We start from the raw sequence: 18712 nt of genomic DNA on the forward strand, positions 1-18712 counted from the left end.
ATTTTCTCATTGCTTAACACCTTATGTTTTGACCTATACTTCTGATGGATGATTGATGCATTTCCCTTTTTTAGTTCAGAAATTTCATACAATTCAAAAAATTCTCTAATATGTGGGATCGAAATAACACTTAACAGGACGAAGTCACAGTTTCATTTTTGCTCTTCTAGAAGAACATACCTGTTTCTGGATATATAAATAGGGTTTAAAGTTTACAAACAATATCCTTTTTAAATTTCTTGAATAATTGTACACTTAGAATCCAATTGACATCTTGGTCTCATTAACTCCCATCACCCACTGCTGTCTGGCCATCCTCACCAGGACCTCCTAGGTGTCAAATTTACCACCACTCTTCCAGCATTGGTTGAATGTTTAGCATCTCGATTTTGTTTTTTTCTTGTTCTTGCATAAAAATCAAATGAATTCTCTGGTACTGTAGGTTCTTTAACAATGGATAGGAATGTACTGGGTAGCAGAGGGAATTTCGCCTGAGAAGAGCTACTTTAGTGAGGACGATCTATGTGATGATTCACCCATAGGGATCAATTCTCTGACAGTGTTACTTTTAAAACCACATGTATGGGGCACCTGGGTGGCTTAGTCGGTTTAGTGTCTGCCTTTGGCTTGGGTCATGATCTCAGGGTCTTGGGATCGAGCCCTGCATTGGTCTCTCTGGTCGGTGGAGATACTGCTTCTCCCTCTGTGCTCTCTCTTTCTAATAAATAAATAAAATCTTAAAAAAAATAAAACCACATGTATGGTCTCACATTCACCACAGATTTTTTTTTTTAAGATTTTATTTATTCATGAGAGACACACACACACACACACACACACAGAGGGAGGCTCCATGCAGGAAGCCCAATATGGAACTCGATCTCGGGACTCCAGGATCATGCCCTGAGCCAAAGGCAGATGCTCAACTGCTGAGCCACCCAGGTGTCCCTCACAGATTTTTTTTTTTTATTCCTTATTTTGGTGATGACTAGCTTTGTTGCTGAGAGGATGATCCAGGTGGCGGTTCCTTATGCTGGCTTGGTTTAGAGCCCTGAAGCACCCGACAAGTGATGGAACATTGATCATACTCTTCAGCCCTCGCTAGCCCAGTCTCAGCTGTACCAGCTAACAGATGTCACTACTGAGGGAAAAAGTAACAGCCCAGAGTGCTGCTCCCCTTGACCTGTGGGGGGCTAAGTGCTCTGGGCAGATAGTGTCTTCAGTGCTGCTCTTGGTTAAAGCTGTAGGTTGTCGATTGTTCCCTGTTATCACTATAGCTACCCATTACACAAAGCATAGAGCATAAGGAGACAGTTAAGCTGCTTAGCCTGCTGGGGGTGGTATTCGAGTATCCCTAAATACCAGAGTTCTTTAGGTGGTTTTATTTTTTTAAGATTTTTTTTTTTTTTCATCAGAGAGACAAAAAGAGGCAGAGATAGGCAGAGGGAAAAGCAGGCACCTTGCAGGCAGTCTGATACGAGACTCGACCCCAGAACCCCAGGATCACACCCTGAGCCAAAGGCAGACGCTCAACCACTGAGCCACCCAGGTGCCCCTTTTAGGTGGTTTTAAATGGTTCATTCTCTCTAAAGAATTTTACGTGTGAACTTCTAAAGTTGTCGTTTAGTGTAAACTAAATCAGCTCTGTCACCATGTTCTATGCTGGCAATGCGTTTTTGGTTTGGTTCTGTTTTTTCCCCCCTCTCCTTATATTAATATGGTGAAGCCTTCATCCAGGGAAGAAAGCGGTGGTGGTTTTTTTTCCCTTAAGGCAGGAAATAAGATGTAGAAGTATCAACGACAAGGTAGTCCTCAAAGCAGCTTTACCTTTCTGTAGCTTTTACTGGGACTAGCCATCAAGTTTTTGAGTAGTTGAGGTGTTTGAAAATCTTAGCTAAAAGGCACGAAGATCTGAAAGGTGATAGTATTGTATGTTGGAAAATATCACCATAATTCTTTCTAAAATGGTTGTGCTAGAGAACAAGGAGGGCATTTTGATAGTGCTTCACTTCCTCTTTTGGTTTACTATTCAGGTGCCCAAGGAGACCTTCATATAGGCCTCACGACTGCTTTGCAGGAGCAACATCAGCTTTTAGACAGAATGGAAGCCACCCTGGTGCCTGTAGGGGGGGATTGGTGCTTGTGAGGGGCACCAATAGTGCCTCTTAAATCCTGATTTTTATCTTAAATACCTGCCTTAAAACAATAAATCTGTTTTAAGATGGTAGCTATCTGGGTAGCATTCACTGTGGTTATGCATACAAGTTCTGGTGAGCCGTTCAGATCCTACATCAGCCCCTCCCGAGGTATGTGACTTTGAGCAAGGTACTTCCCTCTGTGCCTCAGATTCCTCTGTAAATATGTTATCATTAATGTTTTTTAAAGGTTGTATTTATTTATTTGAGAGAGAGAGAGAGCACAAGTAGGGGGAGAGGCAGATGGAGAGGGAAAGCCTTAAGCAGATTCCCCACTGAGCAGGGAGCCTGGCACGGGGCATGATCCCTTAACCCTGAGATCTTGACCTGAGCTGAAATCAAGAGTCGGATGCTTAACCTACTGAGCCACCCAGGTGCCCCATTATCATTAATTATTAAGACTAGTTTTATTTATCCAGAGTGGCAATATCACTATTCTCATTTGCAGAATTCCTCAAGGTCAAGATGAGGAACTGTCAACCCAAGGACTTGCTCAGCCAGTGGTCATTAGCAGTCAATGAAATTAAAATCTTACTAAAAGGAACTACAACAATATGATTGTTTGGGGGTTTCAGTATCCTTGGGTGACTTAGTGCAGACTGGTCTTAGTGAAAACATCAGGACCTCCCCCAACTGGTGCCATGCCATCCTAGGATCTGATTGTAATTCCGGGTATCATCTCCTTAGTGGTTTGTTTTATGAAATGATTGGACAGCCATGAACACAGTACATCCGTAAAAGAGAAACATTATTTACCTTTTGTCTCAAGATTAGCATATCTTCAGATTTCTCATAAATGCTCTGCTACCCTCCATAGTTAATGAACTCTACTACCACAGATGTATCTATGATGAGGAGGGATGTTATCAAGAAGTTTACATCCCTGCTCCTTGCTCCTCTCACACTTGGCTAATCTACATCTGCTAACACTCTTCTTAGCACCCTGGAAGTATAGGATTATGATAAGTCTGGAGATGGGGGTGGAGGTGGGGTGGGGCGAGGCATTAATTTTGTAGTAGAGCTGTAGTTGGGCCAGGAACTGCATTGTCATCGCTTGTGCCCGGTCTTTTGAATCAGGAATCGACTTTCAGTTGCAACTCGCAGCTTTTCACTCGATTTCTTCCACTGGGTAGGAAGAGCCAGATCTTCCCAGAGCTAATGAGATCTCGCTGCCTTAAATAGCAGTGGAGTAAGCAGTACTGCCTTGTTCTCTCTGAGGCTACACATTACAGCCCACAGTCTTGTTTGCCCTTTTCACTGCTGTCAAACATTCTTCTGATTTTTATTCCTCTGTGCATTATTGATGATCATCCCCAAGTCAGCATCTCTTTCCCAGCTCCTCTTCTGTATTTTGATTGCTTGTGACTCCTCTTAGTCCTCGATCTCATTACTGCCCACGCCATGAGCCCCTTTTCCACATCCTCCTAAGAACAACTCCCTTCCCTGAGAACATCAACCGCTTTGTTTACATGGATAGCAGACTACGTGTGCCTCATGATGACCTCACGGTGTTCCTCTCTTGTCTCGTCCCTTGCCAGAAGTGTTTTGTCTGTCTCCTTCTATTCTTTATTCCTTGAATCAATGTGACACCTATTCCACTTATTTTTCTTTTTTTATCTGCTACCTGTCGTAAAAAGTCTAAATCCATTTGTTGTGCTCAGCTATCTAAGGCTGAAAGACAGCAAATTGGTATCTTCTCTTTTTATTAAAGGAGGGAATGGAAATCTGAAATTCAAATAGTTCTACTGTGTTTCATGTACTTGTGAGGAACTTGTGATATCTGACCCCTTCATAAGTACAGAACATTTCTGCAAGTTTGGTAATCTTCTCATTCAGAAATTCCAATATCATTGCAAAGGACTAAAACAGAAATTGCAATCATTGTTCCTTGGATTACCTTGGTTGCTATTTTTAAGCATAAGAATGATTTGGTCCCCCTGCAGTCCTTAGAGACCCAGCACATCCTCACTGCTGGCTATCACATTTCCCCAGCCATTCTTCTAGTAACTTCTGATAACAGCAAAAACCTTTTTGATAATTATCTTGACTGTGTATGGCATTAAGGCCAAGGTTCTTGAAGCATACATTCAAGATTGTCTCTGCTTTCCCCATCCCAAAGAAGATTGGAATTTCTAATAACTCCGTTTATTGTGCAAGGAGGTGGTGCTAGTCAAGCACATATAACTGGTGAATTCGAATCTAGAGAAACAGAAGTGAGATGAAGACTTAGAAAAGCTGTGCCAAGTACCTAAGTACTTGGCAAACTCGATATTTCCTTCCATCCCAAAATACTGCATTTTATTTAATGAATAATATAGAAGTGCAGGTCCATTACAACAGTGAATCTTAGGCTGCTAAGAGTTTAAAGTTAAGGTGGTTTGAAAGCTACTAAATTTCTAGGATATTCATTTCTTGAAAGTACCTTCTTATGACTTGTAGGAGGTGGTGAATGACTATCTTGATACCCTAAAGCATGTAAGTTAGTATTTATTATTAATAGTAATGCATACATGGAGTCTTTGGGGCTGTGTCTTACTATTTGGGTGACTCCTTTTCCTCCGAAGTTACTGTCACATTTTCACCAAGAGTTCAACAAGGCTAGTGGTTTCATCACAGTGTACTAGCAGGTAATAAAGTTGTAACAGGGCAGCCCTGGTGGCTCAGCGGGTTTAGCGCCGCCTCCAGCCCAGGGCGTGATCCCGGAGACCTGTGATCGAGTCCCACATCAGGCTCCCTGCACGGAGCCTGCGTCTCCCTCTGCCTGTGTCTCTGCCCCTCTCTCTCTCTCTCTCTGTGTCTCTATGAATAAATAAATAAAGTGTTAAAAAGTAAATAAAGTTGTAACAGTGTGTGCTGTGGAAATGGGTCACAAGGAGATGGGAACTGCTTCCGTAGATACTCTCAAATGTAAGACACACAACTTCCTTGGGTCTGATGGGAAGATGTACAGACTGTTGTGCCTGAAGAAGGAAGGCTGAAGTCAGTAACCCCGGGATGTCCCTTCTTTTTTTTTTTTTTTTTTTTTAAGATTTTATTTATTTATTCATGAGACACACACACACACACACAGAGAGAGAGAGAGAGAGAGAGAGAGAGAGAGAGCAAGGCAGAGACACAGAGGGAGAAGCAGGCTCCGTGCAGGGAGCCCGATGTGGGACTTGATCCCTGGACTCCAGGATCACGCACTGGGCTGAAGGCAAACGCTCAACCACTGAGCCACCCAGGCATCCCCCCTTCTAACCTCAAGACCCATTATAAGCTGCTTTTCTGCTGCCAACTTTATTCATAGCGCTTTGGTAAAACAAAAGTACAAACAAAAAAATCAATTTGGAATTTCTTGCACTGAAGTTGATTTTTTTTTTTCCCAGTGTTGTTTTTATCTTCATTGCAATAATGGCTCTTCCTTCTCCATTACCCTGGTGGTAAGAGAACAATGTCAGGAGAGAAAAATGAATTTGCTGATAGAGGGTTTCTTATCTGTTCAATTAGGATAACTAATATAGTAAGATACAGTGATTTCTCCATTAACGAATCATCTGGGGAAAAGAGCTCCTCTACATAATGTTGGTTGCCTTAAACCCACTCCCCATGCACAGCAACATCTTAGACTAGCTGAGACTGCCTGCATGAGAGTACCCAAGTCAGGTATTTTAATTCCTCCTTTAATTTATCTTAATCCAGGCAATGTACTGTATTAATTTTTTTTCACAGTCTCCATGAGAATGTCATTTTACATGGGCAGTAAACACGAAGACTGGCTGTACACGTATAAAGCTTTTTCATTTTAAAGCATATACAAAAGTCAACATATTTAATATGTTCAATTCTAATCAGCACATCGCATGACTATTAAAATCTTTTCACTTTTCCAAAGCCCCAAACCAGAATTTTAGATTTTTTTGTCTAGACTTTAGTCCACATCACTAACTGGTGTCATACTAAAAACTCCTTTCCTGGAAGATAAAGCCTATCCTCGAGAGAGGACAAGGTCCAGACGGTCAGTCCCCGCCAGCTTCCTCACCTGTGTCTCCCGCCATCCCTCTGTTTGAGGCTTGCTGCCGCACGCTGGGCCCTCAGTGGCACTCTCACACTTGCCCTGCTCTCCTCTTTTCATGTGCTCTTCCTCTACCTGGAATGTTCCCATTCAACTGGCAAACGCCTATTCTTCTTTGTAGACGTAGATTAAATATCACTCTTCCTGGAGTCTTACCCAGAACTACCCTCCAGGCAGTTTGCCTTTGCTGTATTTACACCTTATTCCTACCTGCCAACAACACTTATGGGATCTTGCCCACGCACTAGACATGACAAGTGTGTTTGTGTCACTTGTGTTTGTATCTCCCCAACATACAGGAACACCAGCTAGATGGTACACACTTTCATAGGAATTTGTTTAATAACTGAACGTTGTACATGATTGGAACACACATCTGCTTTTAAAAAGTCATGGATCTTAACAGGCCACAGCTTTTCTTGTACACTTCTCAACACACCATCCCCTCCCTCCGTATCCCCAGCCATTGGGTCACAACATGGAGGGTTCAAGTTCTCTGGTCTCCTCATGAGCTACTTTCTCATGATAAAACATATGTGTGAAGGATCTTTGAAAAGTACTACTTCCCACCCCCTTTTGAGTCTTGGAAGGGTTGGAAACAGTAGGTTAGAATCCAGAAGGCTTTGAGTTTTCAAGTTGGGATGAAGGCAGGCACAGGAAAGTAGGAAAACATAGTCTAAATCTCAGTTGTAATTGAAGGAGAAAAGACCCAGGGCATGTTGTCATGGCGAAAGGATAATCTTATAAGAGTGAGTGCTATGTACCCAGCTTCTAGCATCTGGAAGACCTAGTACAGAAGGGAGGGATGAGGAGATCTGATGTTCACTGTACTATAATCAGAAAGTACATATAAATGCCTGAATTCCTCATAGGTTTCATTGTATTTTAAGGACAAAGAGAGGCTAAATACCCCTTCCTTCCACCATAAAGGAGAATTCCATCTCTACTACTTTCTAATTATCTAAAATTTGTTTTCCATGAAATCTGTCCTTCTATCCATAATGAGAGATCAAGCTCAATTTTAATTATAGGTTCCTGGAAGAGTTAACATAATACCCTTGACAAAATGTGCTGCTAGTTTATTTTCATTCATTCAATCCATGATTATTTACGTGCACCTTCTGTGAGCCAGACCCTGTGCTGGGCATTGGGTGTAGAACAGTGAGCTGAGTAGACCTTGCCTCTGTCTTTGTGCTGCCTTGGCCAACTGGAAAGGGGGAAGAGTTTCTCAAGCATTTAACAAGGTCAAGGAGTTACTTCTATATCATGGGGTAGGATTATGTAGAGTAAAAGCTGGAGATCTGAAAGGACCAGCCTTATGTCACTCTGATCAGCTCTAGTTCATTTTATCTTTGTGGGCTTCTGAGAAACTACGTCCTAATCCTGTTAACCAGGTACTTGTAGATCTTGATTTTGTTCATTCATTTAGCACCTCCCAGATGCCAGGTTCAGTGTTGGGTACTGGCTGGAACTCTGGAGGTGATAGCTGGTATCGGTTTTCAAGGAGCCTCAGTCTAGATCCCTCGTAAGCAGGATGACCATTCCACTGTATCACATAAACCAAGACATTTTGAGGGTACAAGGCGAGAAGGCTCTCTAGCAGGGTGATATGTAAACATACCTCCTGCATTTGTGGCCGTCAAGTCACTTTCTTCTGGGAACAGCCTTTGAAAAGTAATGGCTGCCTCTTGACAGAGGTTCTGATGCTTTGTCAGGCAACTTGTGTCTCTTTGGGAATCTACAGCCCCAGGATGGGTGGTAAACTTTGACAAACGTTATGTGCGGGTTCCTTGGCTCTATGGAAAAAGAAAATCAGGACCTAACTTTTTATTAAACAGGTACTTTTTAAAAGCTTATGATGGGCAGCCCGGGTGGCTCAGCGGTTTAGCGCCGCCTTCTGTTCAGGTTGTGATCCTGGAGACCGGGGATCAAGTCGCATTTCGGGCTCCCTGCATGGAGCCTGCTTCTCCCTCTGCATGTGCCTCTGCCTCTCTCTCTCTCATGAATAAATAAATAAAATCTTTAAAAAAATAAAAAATAAAAGCTTATGATAGTGTCAAAAGAGTTTAATAAAACATTTAAAAAAAATAACTAAATAAGAAAAATAGTTGTAGACCGACCCCATACACCAAATCTGAGAACCAGTATAATAGGCATCATGTTCAAACTATCATCTCTCTGTTGCATGTTAACCTTTAATATCTGCACGTGGGTCCCTAAACTCTAATTTCACAGTGACTCTGCCAACTGTGCTTTCAGTTGTGCACACTGCCCAGTGGACCTTAGCACAACTAGCCAGTACCTCAGATTTCTAGCAGGAGCATCAGCATTGACTATTACTCCTACTAGCACCCCAATCAGAGCAGTTAGCTTCCCTCGGCCACTCCGTTTGTGTTATCAAGCTCTGCATGCTCTCCTTCAAAGATGGGTGCAGTTACCTTGCATGGGGAAAGGGGAATTGGTCAGGGGGTAAGGGAAAAGATTATGGAGATGATCTTTCAGATTTAATCGTGTGTAAAAATGAGACCTTTGTTCAGTGCAATTAATGTCTCACATTTACTAGATAAAATCAAAGCTGTAGGTACAAAGTAAAAGTCTGCCAAACTCATGCCAGCTTATTTTCATGCAACAATTAACAATAAATTGTTAAAAATTAAGAATAAAGAACAAATGTTAAATTGAATATGACACTGTGACAAGAAGCTGCTTTATGAAGTGTTTAAATTTATTTCATAAGCGTTTTTTCCACATTCCTATTCTCTCTCCATCTTTTATTCTATCTATCATTGATTGTGAAGTTTCTGCAAAAAGTTCCATTTAAGTATCTTACCTGTTGTTGGAGATACTATATAAAACAGCCAGTTTTCTTAGACTTGATCCAAACCAATCTATCAAAATGGTGGAGGAAGGGAGGGGGCAGGTTAGTATTATTCATGGAATAGTCCAGAGTAGTCCTGTTTAGTGTGATTCATGTACTGGCTTGTGCCACAATAGCAACCAACATTATTAAGTACATCATGAAGTTCAACTAACTTTTGAGGGTTGGGTTGAGCGGGGGGTGGGGGGGGGAGGGGGAGCGGAAGTAACAAGACTCTCTCAATGAAGGAAGCAATGATTGATTGCCATGTAGTGCACACTCCATACCTCGCATGGACCTGTAAACATTTTGGCAGCTGACTACTTTAAGTTTCATTGGTCTAAGGCACAGAGAAAGTGATTTTCCAAGGTTTATATTATGTACTATAAATAGCATTAGATTTTAGGTCCCTTATTGTTTAGGCTATCTCCTGATCTAGAGTGAAGTCCCAGTCAACCCTTGAATCAGTTTGATTTCATGTTATTAAAGAGGTGAACTGGGGCACCTGAGAGATTCAGTAGGTTAAGCATCTGCATTTGGTTCAGGTCATGATCCCTGCTCAGCAGGGATCCTGGTTCTCCTCCTTCTACTTCTCCCCTCTGCTTGTGCTTTCTCTCTCTCAAATAAACAAAATCTTAAAAAAAAAAAAAAAAAAAAACGAATTGTTCTGCCTTGGTCTATACCTTTCACTGGCTACTAAACTCTTCAAATGCTTTGGAATATACCACAAAGAAGAAAATAACTCCAGGAATGAAGATAAAATAGGTGTTCTCTGGGGCAGTGCCACATTAATGTATGAGGAACCCCAGCTCTCCTCCGTGTAGGATGGCCACATACGTGTGTGAGAAATGTTTGTGTTTGAAAGGTGACTGCCACGTGCTGGGAGTCCTTCGGGTTTCTTCAAGCTTTGTGCTTACACCAGATGGCTCTGCCTCAGTTGGCTGCATGGCCCATAATTTAAATAGCATTCCTTTTATCGATGTGTTTACTATCTCATTGATTTTAACTTTTCCAAAGCTTTTCCCAGTCCAGAAGCCATTAGGTTAAATCTCAAGCTCTGTGTCCTTAAATTAGTATGTGGCTACTGAAAAGCCTTATTATAAAATAAATCAAGATAAAGGAAAAGTGACAATAAGTTGATTCTATGAATTATTTCATTTCCCTTTGGTGTATTTCCTCTGACTGATTAGAACTTTTCTAGAATTCATATGATTTGACAAGGTCATAGAGGCAGCTTAAAGCTTATTTCTGTGCTTTTGTTTTCAATCAAGTGACTATAAGCACTGAGGAAGACACAAAGTGTCCTTAGTCTTATGCATAGAGGACAGTGGAGAGCAGCTTCCCTGTTGTCTTACTTTGCAGTATTTGGTACAAATAAGTCGTCTTTTAACAGTATTTGTGAGATTGACATTAAAATCCTGGAGTATATCTTGCTTTCATGCCTTATATACATATAGTCTTATTAATACTTCCAGAATGTGCTCTTGGGTATGAGACTCTTCTCTTGGAATCTAAACATCAATTAAGTAAGACCTATTTCTGTAAACAGGGAAGACTTGGACACGCTTTTCTTTTTTTACTTCTAGAAATCAAAATCGGGTGGATTTCCTGTGTCTTATTTCTTTTGCCCTCCATGGTATGATGATTTCCTTCTCTTCTTTAATTCTGCTCAAACTTGTGACCTACACATTTAAAAATCTGTAGTAGGGTTGAGGTTTTTGAACTCTATAGGAAGCTCTTGGAGATTTTCCAAGATGTAGACTGATGCTACTTGAGCTCTGAGATCTTTATATTTGTGTTTTTATCATTTACTAGATGAGCTAGAAGATCTGAAAAGTTTACCTCTTGGATGAAGAAACACCTATAGTTCCTTAACAAAGGTTTCTGGTTCTTTTTAGAAAAAAAGCCTTCTACTTAACAGAGATAAACCACACGTGCATTTATGGAAACTCTTAATTGTTAGAAAGTGACCTTAAGAGACTACACAAAACATGCACATGGAAGGATGCTCTATCAGGGAAATCCAAGTTAAAATTACAATCAAGTGTTGGCAGGTGTGATAAGAAATTGGAACTCCTTCACACTGCTGGTAGGAATGTGACAATGGTACAGTTGCCCTAGAAAACATTTCAGTAATTTCTTTAAAAATTACACACAAATCTGCATGAGCCAACCATCCTACTCCTAGGCACCTACCCAAGTGAAAAGACAATGTGTGTCTACACAAAGACTTAAACAAGAATGCTGATAAGCTTTATTCATAACGGCAAAATTTGGAAACAACCCAAATGTCCATCAAGAGATGAATATGTAAACAAACTGGTATATCCATACGATGGACTACTGCTAAAAAATCAGAAGGAATGAATTACTGATACATGGTAGAACATGGATGAATTTCAAAATAATTATGGTGTAAGAAAGAAGCCAGACTCATAAGTATGCCCTATATGGCTCCATCCCTATGAACTTTTAGAAATGCAAATTATTAAAAAAAAAAAAAAAGCAAATTATAGTGACAGTAAACAGATCTGTGGTTTCCAGGATAGAGTGGAAAGAGCAACAGAGTGTCAGGGAGGTGGAGGGAATTACATAGGATTTGATGAAATGTTTGTGTATTTTGGATATGTTCATTATCTTATTTGTGGTGATTTCATTGGTGTATATGTGTATCAGAACTTATCAAATGACACACTTTAACTACATACCACCTATTATATGTCACTTGTACTTCAGTAAGGCTGTTCCAAAAATAAACAAAAGGCCCCACCTCTAAGCTGCTTGTGTTAGAATGGGAAGATGTTAGTAACCATTCGGGATAGCAGTTTAAGGATATCCAGGGCATGATCCCAGTGAGTATTTGGTAAAAGCCAAACACCCTCCCCCAAGAAATTTGCACACAAACTTTTACCTACAATATAGAGGGTTTCAAAACTAAACGCCCCAGGTTAAGGCACCTGTTTTTTGAAGAATCCAAGCACATTTTAACAGCTGTGTCTCCCAAAACAGTAATCCTCTTTGATTTTCCGAAGCAAACACATTCTTACTATCATCTCAGGTGAATTTTGGATACGTGTAGCAAGCCCAGACTTTAAAGTTTAGTCATTCTTCATAACACTATTTTTAGTTTTTTACTGTTTTCATCCTCATTCTGAAGAGGAGGTAAGCCATAAACATACTGGTATATCATCTCCACCAGCTAAATGAAGCTACAATTTCATTGATTATACCATTCCATTGCTTTCAAAATGAGCAATAATAACATAATGATTATTGGACACTTCCATTACCACACTGTGGTCCAGTTCATAAAACTCCACCTTAAACACAATAAAGGAAATTCAGGACCAACAGTAATTTTACAATTATATTTTAAGGGACAGATTCAATACCTGCCAGTTTAGCTATTCCGAACTGTTTCCGGCTTTCCCATTATGCCAAGGTAATAGTAAAAAACTGGGATTTACCCAAACCTTAAGGAGAATGGCAAGTGTATTTATTTCTTTTATTTCTCATAATCTTTTTCCAATATAAGTAATGCTAATACTCCAGTCTTTTTGATATTTTTGTCTCAAAGGCTGGTTGCTTATGATAACTGTAACATTCCTAAAATCTCTTCCAGTGCTTTTTCTCACCATCCACAAATCTAATGCAGAGAAATGGCAAATAATGTACTCATCCCCCCTTTTCCTAAAATATTTTATTGATAATTTGTACTCTTTTTAACATGTCAGTAAGGCTACTGTTTTATTATTTTAATTCTATTATAGTTAACATACAGTATACAAAATAATGATTAAACAATTCTGTACATCACCTGCTACTCATCACAAGTATATTCCTTAATCCCCATCATCTGTTTCACTCCCCCCGACTTCCCCTCTGGTCCCATCAGTTCTCTATACTTAAGAGCTTGTTTCTTGGTTTTTCTCTCTTTTCCTTTGCTTATTTTTGTTGTTGTTTCTTAAATTCCACAGATGAGTGAAATCATAAAGTATTTGCCTTTCTCAGACTTATTCCTCTTAGCATTATACTCTCTAGCTCCATCCATGTTGTTGCAAATGGCAAGATTTCATGCTTTTTATGGCTTAGTAATAATCCATTGCATATATTTACCACATATTTTTTAAAGGATTTTATTTATTTTAGAAAGAGCAAGCAGAGGGAGGAGCAGAGGGAAGGGAGAGGAGATAATCTCCAGCAGACTCTGCACTGAGTGCAGGGCCTGGTGTGGGGCTTGATCCCACAACTCTGAGATCATGACCCGAGCTAAAACCAAGAGTCAGATACTTATCCAATTGAGCCACCCAGGTGCCCCTGTACTACATCATCTTTATCCATTCATCAAGCAACAAACACTGTAGATAATGCTGCTATAAACACTGAGGTGCATGTATTCCTTTGAATTAGTGTATTTTGTATTCTTTGGGTAAATACCCAGTAGGGTGATTACTGGATCATTGGGTAGTTCTGTTTTTATCTTTTTGAGAAATCTCCATACAGTTTTTCCACAGTGGCTGCACAAGTTTGCATTCCCACCAACAGAACAGATGTGCTTTGTCAAATGCTTTTTCTGTCTATGTTGAATAAGTAGTGAGAGTGGACATCTTTTGTCTTGTTCTTGACCTTAGCGAGAGTGCTCTCAGTTTTTCCCCCATCGAGCATGAATTTCACTGTGTGTCTTTCATACATGGTCTTATTATATTGCCCTACTTTGTTGAGGGCTTTTATCATGAATGGATATTGTACTTTGGCAAATATTTTCTCTGTGTCTATTGAAATGATCATATGGTCTTCTTCCTTTCTCTTATTGATGGTGATGTATCTTGTTATTTGATTTGTGAATATTGAGCCAACCTTGCATCCTGGGAATAAATTCCATTTGATCATGGTGAATGATTTTGTTAATGTGTTATTGGATTTGGTTTGCTAGTATTTTGTTGAGGATTTTTTGCATTGACCTGTAGTTCTCTTTTTTTGTGGTGTCTTTATCTGGTTGGTATCAGAGTAATACTGGCCTCATAGAATGAATTTGGAAGCTTTCCTTCTATTTTTTGGAATAGTGTGAGAAGAATAGGTATTAAGTCTTTTTTAAATGTTTGGTAGATTTGCATTTGAAGCCATGTGGTCCTGAACTTTGGTTTGTTGGGAGTTTTTCAATTACTGATTAAGTCTCTCTCCCTGCTGGTAATCAGTCTGTTCAAGTTTTTATTTTTTCCTGCTTCAGTTGTGGTAGTTTATATGTTTCTAGGAATTTATCCATGTCTTCTAGGTTGTCCCATTAGTTGGCATATAGTTTTTCATAATATTCTCTTACAATTGTTTGTATTTCTATGGTGTTAGTTGTTATCTCTCTTCTTTCATTGGTTTTGTTTGAGTCCTGTTCTCCCCTCCCTTCCCCTCCCTTTCTCTCTCTCTCTCTCTCTCTCTCTGGCTAGTGGCTTATCAGTCTTTTTTTTCCCCAGTCTTGTTGATCTTTTCAAAAAACAGCTTCTGGTTTCATTGAACTGTTCTATTGTGGTTTTTTTCATTTCTATATAATTTATTTCTGCTTTAACCTTTATTATTTCCTTCTTCTAGTTTTAGGTTTTGTTCTTTTGCTAGCTCCATTAGGTATAAGGTTAGGCTGTTATTCAGTTTTTCTTCTCAAGGTAGGCATCTACGACTATAAACTTCCCTCAGAGAACTGTTTTTGCTGCATCCCGAAGGCTTTAGACCATTTTGTTTTCATTTTCATTTGTTTCCATGTACTTTTTGATTTCTTCTTTGATTTCTTGGTTGACTCATTCATTGTTTAGTAGCATGTTATTTAACCTTCATGTATTTGTGGTCTTTCCAGTTTGTTTCTTGCAGTTGATTTCCAGTTTTATAGCATTGTGATCAGAAAAGATACATGGTATGACTTTGATCTTTGTGAATTTGTTGAGACTTGTTTTGTAGCCTAATGTGATCCATTCTGGAGAATGTTCTGTGCGCTTGAAAAGAGTGTGTATTCTTCTGTTTTAGGATGGAATGTTCTGAATATATCTGTTAACTCCAGCTGGTCCAGTGTATCATTCAAAGCCATTGTTGCCTTATTTTCTGTTTGGATGATCTGTCCATTAATGTAAGTGGGGCGTTAAAGTTCCCTACTATTATTGTATTACTATCGATCAGTTCCTTTATGTTTGTTATTAAGTGTTTTATGTATTTGGGTACTCCCATGTTGGGTGCATAAATATTTACAATTGTGATATCTTCTTGTTGGATTATCTCCCTTACTATTATATAGTGTCCTCCTTTGTCTCTAATTTTTAGAGATTTTGTTTTAAAGTCTATTTTGTCCAATATTGATATTGCTACTCTGGCTTTATTTGACATCCATTTGCATAATAAATGTTTCTCTGTCCCCTTGCTTTTAATAGGCACATGTTATTAGGTCTGAAATCAGTCTCTTATAGGCAACATGTAGATGAGTCTTGTTTATTTATCCACTCTTGTCATTCGATTGGAGCATTTAAGCCATATTTATTGTCATTTTGTTACTTGTTTTGTGGTGTTTAGTTTTTTTATCCTTTTTTCTTTCTTTCATGGTTTGCTGGTTTTAGAGGTATATTTGGATTCCTTTCTCTTTATTTTTTGCATATCTGAAACTTTTTTGATTTGTGGTTACCAGTTTATATATAACATCTTCTGTGTATGGCAGTCTACATTAAGCTGATGGCCACTTAATTTTGAACTCATTCTTTAATCCTCTCCCCTCTGCATTTCAGATACTTGGTATCCTATTTCACATCCTTTTGTGTTTCTCTTTCATTTGCACTGTCTTACAAATTTGCTAGTAGAAATGCCTTCGAAGGCATCAGGTTTCCAAGGGGATTTCCCAGTGACGGACAAAGCTAAGAGTCTTCAGTCAACAATAATCCCAGCAGATGGGAAAACATTTGCCTCATTCCTAAAGTCTGGGCTGCACACCAAAGTATCCACAATAGTCCACCCCTTGGACTGCTTGGATCCACCTGGGAGTAGTTCCTCTAGCAATGGTTGATTTCTTTTCCTAGGGAAAGTTCTAAGTGGGAAGGTTAATAGTATGACTTAGTTCTCATTGCTGAGGGTGGTTTTGAGGCCAGTTGATGCTCATCATGTCTATCTTCTACTTACCATTGTAGATTCCCTTTGTTGGGGCTATGACCTATGCTAGTCTGGATGGTTTATCTGCAAAGTGACCTAGACTCTCATCTCTTGAAAAACCATGACAAGTAGCCAATTTTGCTGGTTCCTTATAGATGAAATGGGATGGAAGTAGTAGATATGAAGAAAAGTAAACAATTTCAAATAGAGTAAAAGCAAACCTGTTTGAGGAGGCTCCTCTGACTGCTGGGTGGAGGCTGAGCCATTGAGGGACAAGGATGGAAGCAGGGAGACAGTAAGCTATTGCATGAGTCTAGACAAGAGATAGTGGCAGCTGTACTTGGGTAGTAGCAGTAAAAGTGGTAAGATGTCATTGGTCGCTGTAGATGTGGGTATATTTCAAAGATAAACCTTTTGCAGAGGTGAATAATATTTTGTCTGGGTTATCAAAGAATTTGAATTGAGTGGGGAAATGAGCTCTGTAATTGGTTGTTTCAGCACATAATGATAAAGAGTCATGGTAGATATCTTGAGGAGGGGAGTGGTTATAGAGCCCTTCCTGGGAAAATCTCGGGTAGGACTTGGCAGAAGAGGACCTGGAAACATACGTTGGGCCAGACTATGAAGGGGTATCATAGACCACATTAAAAACTTAATCTTGGGACACCTCGGTGGCTCAGTGGTTGAGCCTCTGCCTTTGGTTCAGGGCGTGATCCCAGGGTCCGGGATAGAGTCCTACATCGGGCTCCCTGCAAGGAGCCTGCTTCTCTCCCTCTGCCTAGGTCTCTGTCACTCTCTCTGATGAATAAATAAAATCTTAAAAAAAAAAAAAAAACCTTAATCCTTAAGTTGATATGAATGGTTACATGGTATTATCTAAGGAAGTAACACATCCCAGCATATGACTTAGATTCTGCAAGTAACTCTGGTGAGTGTAAGAGGGTTCATGAGTTAAGTAACACTGAAGGGAGGGAAAGCAGTGATGATATGCCATTGTCCAGGGTAGAGATACCAAGCCAACATTTGTTACATACTTGCAGCACATCAAGCACCAGTCTGAACTCCGTAGATGTGTTAACTCAGTCCCCAAGAGAACTCAATCAGGGAGGCACTGTTAATATCCACATTTTACAGGTACGTGGACTGAAGCACAAATAGGCTAGAGTTAGAGCCATGTGGCCCTGTGAAGTTGGCTAAGTGGGAAGCAGGATTTTAACCCAGGCACTCTGACTGGAGAATTCACGCACTTACACACTGTGCTACACTCTTCTCCTGAAGGTGAGAGCCTGGAGATTTAGGGAACATAATAGAGCAAAGCTCTTGTATTTTGTTCCAAATATCATAATTAACTATAATTTTGCATTAGCATTACCCCAGTACCCATAAGGAGACTCACCCTCCTATCATTTCCTCTCTTCCTTGCTTAGAAGCTTGGATTCTCTTTTGGTACATGTGTCCCTTTCTTGCTTTGCAATCTTATGTGGCCTTTTCTGCAGCAAATGTTCAGGATGTGTCTTTAGATCAAACAGTATTGTGACATCACTTTAGCAGGCAACCCAAGTCTGTGCTTTTGTCTTCTCTCAGCATTTCCTCTCTGGGGGAATGCGCTGGATTTGGTGTTCACTAGGGTGCTTTTCTTCACAGCTTTTGTTTGGGAATAGCTCAAATTAGATAAATTCACTTACAGTCCCCAAAAACATCAGTGCTATATGAGATTGTTGTGAAATATGTTGGTATCTAGGGAGAAAAGTGTATCTTTCCACTAATCACTTCTAATGCCAAAACAGACTCTAAATAATCATTATGTACCTGTTCCTTTTCTGACTGTCCAAATGTGGAGAATATTACGGAGAAAACAGTGTCTGGAGAATACCTGACTTAGTTTGCCAAAGAAATGTCGGCTCTGCTGCCCTTGCCCCTGATAGATTATGCCCAGGACGATCTTACTTCCTTCTCTGTTTGGATTCAGGGAGGTACTGAGCATCAGCATCTTTTTCATGTGGTTGTTAATGATACTATCACAGTTTCATAAAGCACAATACCTACCATACCTTAGGTCAATGTTATCCAAAAAGAGCACATAGAACTGACACGGATTCAAGCCTAAGTGTAACACAGAGACACAAAAGTCGCCGAGAAATAGATGGTTCACACAAAGGTATCATGTAGCCACAGCCGTAGAGCAAGAAGGTCACAACCCCTGGTACCTCGGTACGTGTTTACCGTTTCCTGTGTGCTCAAGAACCAGAGAGAGCACTTGTGACTGAAGAGAGTGGCCTGGGGAGGCCAGAAGGGACCAGCTCAAAGAAGAAAAAGTCTACATCAGAAACTAGGAGAATGAGTTCTATTTGGGAAAGCCAGGAAGGTTTGGAAATAAGTCGATGGCCACTGAGTAGGGTTTAGAAGTGCCATAAGTGGGGGAAACCTATAACACCTTAAAGCATGAAGTTCAGTGTTACGAGCACGTACTTGAGAAGCTCTAAAGTTAACCAGCCC

General features: G+C 40.0%; 1 protein-coding gene and 1 long non-coding RNA gene across 12 annotated transcripts in view; one reads left to right on the top strand and one right to left on the bottom strand.

Annotated features, from left to right (window-relative positions):
• Positions 1-18712, top strand: part of STK39 (serine/threonine kinase 39) — a 315389-nt gene that overhangs the window by 280055 nt on the left and 16622 nt on the right. The window lies entirely within an intron of this gene.
• Positions 5468-17826, bottom strand: LOC140624230 (uncharacterized). Its single transcript, XR_012023729.1, has 4 exons — positions 17613-17826; positions 9080-9137; positions 7871-8045; positions 5468-5611 (listed from the first exon to the last, which is right to left on the bottom strand). It is a non-coding gene; the product is annotated as an uncharacterized lncRNA (long non-coding RNA).

Source organism: Canis lupus, chromosome 34 (genome assembly GCF_048164855.1).
Source record: "Canis lupus baileyi chromosome 34, mCanLup2.hap1, whole genome shotgun sequence".
Lineage (NCBI taxonomy): Eukaryota > Metazoa > Chordata > Mammalia > Carnivora > Canidae > Canis > Canis lupus.